Source organism: Euprymna scolopes, chromosome 29 (genome assembly GCF_053919585.1).
Source record: "Euprymna scolopes isolate OS-2025 chromosome 29, ASM5391958v1, whole genome shotgun sequence".
In the NCBI taxonomy this organism is placed as follows: domain Eukaryota; kingdom Metazoa; phylum Mollusca; class Cephalopoda; order Sepiida; family Sepiolidae; genus Euprymna; species Euprymna scolopes.
Genome location: NC_136510.1, coordinates 28,085,298 through 28,088,912, shown reverse-complemented (window position 1 = coordinate 28,088,912; position 3,615 = coordinate 28,085,298). Strand labels below are relative to the sequence as shown.

The 3,615-nt window shown below is 32.3% G+C and overlaps 1 pseudogene; it reads left to right on the top strand.

The window, feature by feature from the left end:
* Positions 1-1,360: 1,360 nt before the first annotated feature.
* LOC145252884 (5S ribosomal RNA) lies at positions 1,361-1,477 on the top strand (annotated as a pseudogene).
* Positions 1,478-3,615: the final 2,138 nt, after the last annotated feature.

The window sequence follows — 3,615 nt, the reverse complement described above, 5'->3', positions numbered from 1 at the left end:
TAAACGTATTACTTTAAGTAATATCTATCAGGATTTTTCATCTGAATTCTATCAGTGTCTTATCTCGCTTATATATATATATATATATATATATATATATATATATATATATATATATATATATATATATATATATATATAGTAAGTTATAAAATGTATATGGCGATTAAGCTACACTGAATATTCCGCGTTTCATCCACTCTAGGACTCTTAAGCCAGGAGTTACAAAATTTTGGATTCAATTGATGAGCGTTGTTAGCTGTGCATGGACCACAATGGCCACCACATTGAACACTTTCGATAATTGACTGGTTTTTATATTTGTTCGTTGAATTTTGATTCATAAAACCTTTCTTTTCTCAATAAATGTTGATTTTATGATTATTTAAAGAGACTATACATTTTATTGGGGTACCCTGTAATTTATATATATATATATATATATATATATATATATATATATATATATATATATATATATATATATATATACTAGCATGGGTGCCCGGGTATTTGGAGGTGTATGTTGAGCAAAAAAAAAAGAAAAAAAAAGCAGTCAATTTTTTAAAAACTTTGACCCCTATTATGACCCCTTAACATTTATTGTTTGGTGCTCAACTCAAGTTATTAAGTTAGATCCATGTTCAACGATCCTATATCTAAAATTTCAAGTGTGTAGACCTAGAATTGTCGGAGGAGTTTGGTAGAGTTCTCAAAGGTCACATCGTTGAACTTTGACCCCTTAATCGCCAAATTTCTGACCCAAAATGGATCACATCGATTTTCCCAAATCTCAGTACCCTGTACATCAAATTTCGAGTCTGTAGACTAAAAATTTACAGAGTTATTGCGTAGGGAAATGTACACAGACACAGACACAGACACACACATACACAGAGACACGTTCACTTATATATATATATATATATATATATATAGTAGCGCCCAAAACTAAAGGACAAAATTATAGAACCTAATATTTGTTAGAAATAACAACTGTGAAAAGCTGAAATTTTGACAACTGGTAGTCGTTATCATCTATAACAGCATACTAAAATGTGAATCATTTGCAAAGGATAGAAAAAGAATTATAACAATTATTTATTTATTTTCAAAAAAATGTGTGTATTTAACTGCATTTCAAATCCGCATATGACCGCTTAACCGTTCTTATCCCACATAACAAAATTCGAATAACACTTATCAAACTATTGCTTTGCTTGACCAGTATTTTTCTCATCAGAATGTGTATGTTAGGCTTGTGCCATTTGAAGGTTAGTACTTGATTAAAATCGTATAGATATTTTATTAATGACGTCATTTGTATGTTAGGCTCGTTCTGTTTTAAGGTTAGTATTATATATACGGCACAGTCACGTTGACACACCGGTTCCCGCCAGATCACCGAAGTTAAGCAACGTTGAGCCTGACCAGTACTAGATGGGTGACTATTTGGGAAGGCGAGGCGCTGTATATACCACGAGGTAAAATACCAGGTTGGGAAACTGGCGCGGTCTATCCTTCTCTCGAGGGTAGATGGAACTCAGCTAGGCCGTAGTAGGTACCGCATCTAGTGATGGCGTCACGATAAAAAAAGATACCCTTGATGGCGAAGCATCAAGTATTCAGCTACCGACAAGATTTGAATTACACTACAAACTCGTGGGGTGAGTTCAATCTCGGCTACAGCCGCGCTAAAAATTATATATATAAAAACCGTATGGGTTGTTTTATTATGGTGTCATCTGTATGTCAGACCCCAAATTTACTGAGTATGTGTCTGTATACACATGTAACTGTTTAAAATGAAATGTTGATGTGTAGGTCTTTTGATTTAGGACATTTTACATTTCGTTGGAAATAAATCTCGAACGTGTAAATACATACACACAAGCAGGCAAAACACAACAGAATCCATAAATAAATGGTAAACACTTGAAAACTATGCTTTTTTATTAAAGATATACTGTTTAGTTAAAACTATTAATGCGCCCATAATGAATCCATGCATAACGGTTTTAAATGTAGTGTAAAATTTATTCTTCGGTTAAAAATGGTTGCAAATGCATTCGTCATAGTGTGAGTAAGACGTGGCGAGACAATCTTGCGAAAACTAGCTATATGAGAGAGTGGTTGTGCTGAGAAAGATGAGGGTACTACACGAGAGAGCACGTTGTTTGAGGTGGTGGAGGCGAGGTCGGCGAAAGTGAGCCGTTTAAGGAGGATAGACGAAAGGCGTGCTTTTTTTATTTGGGGGATGAGACTTCTTTTTTGCGTGTCTTCGAAATATATGGCGATACGACAGTTTCCCGCTTTATTGTGGCAATTGCTCCAAACAAAACATAAAGCCACTTGATGTAAGGAGCTAAAAATACTACTTTAAAGTAAAAAAAAAAAAAAAAAAAAAAAAAAAAAAAAACTTGCCAACGATAAGTATTAGCTAGAATGGATTCTGACCCAGAAAACAGTAATTCTTTCCTCTTTGTCAGAAGCATCCCTCATGGAATATGAGGACTAAAGGACAAAATAAAGGAAGCGGAAGTAAACTTAATCACGCAATTATTTGCACTCTGCAAGGTCTTTCAAGCTGTACTGGTTGGTCTTGTTGCGCTAGCATTGCGTGTTCGACAAGATAAGTTAATGAAAAGAGATACAAGTTTATTTATTAGCGTAGACCCAGGTGTATCAGAATTGGAGGGGGGGGATTTTTGACACCCCTAACACGAAACTACGAATAAAATATAAAAAAACTCGTAATTTCTCTTTTAAAAGTGGGTTGTTTATTTTCTTTATGGGTTATACTTCCAAAATAAACTATTAAAGTTGTATAAAAAGTAATAGAAATATTATTTTTTTAATTTTTATAAAACAGTAATGAATTCAATTGAATTTTACCAGTTAAGTATTTTTCAATTTTTAAACTTTAAAAATCTATCAAAATTTTTCTATTGATTCTATTTTTACGATATTTTCAGGGTCAATGTGAAATGTTATACTCTTTCCAATAAATCGAATATAATATTTTAGACAAACGTTTTTTTTTTAATTCACGCCACCCCCATTTTGAAATGTCTATTAAAAAGTAAATAATTGATTTACGCACCCAAGTTTTATATATCACAAATTGAAGATAAAAGATTAATAAATAATATATTCAAATTTAAAACAAAAAAAGAAGTGTTTTTTTTTTTATAAATTTACCTGAAAAGTCCGAAATTTAAAACTTTTTTTTTTAAACTACGTTGTTGTTCTTTTTTTTTTTTTTTTTTTTAAATGAAACCTTGGTCCTTGCTCCTTTAATTGAAAAGAAATAGGGGTTGAATTACATTTTTCGTGTAGTTATAAGCTTGGAAAGATAAGAGGTCGAATTATTCAATATATTTCACGCATTCCTAAGGTCAGTTTCTGACACACCTACAGACCTTATTTAAAATGAGTAAAAATATATATGTATTTTTATACAGAACAATACTGGCTAGTGGAAAATGTATTTTTTCTTCCTTTAAAGATTGTAACGCTTGGTATGAGACAGCCAAACCAGCTGTCAACATTGCCCTGCTTTTTATTGAAACCAACCGAGCGCTCTTTTTACTATCCTCGTTGTTCCCTTAAGTG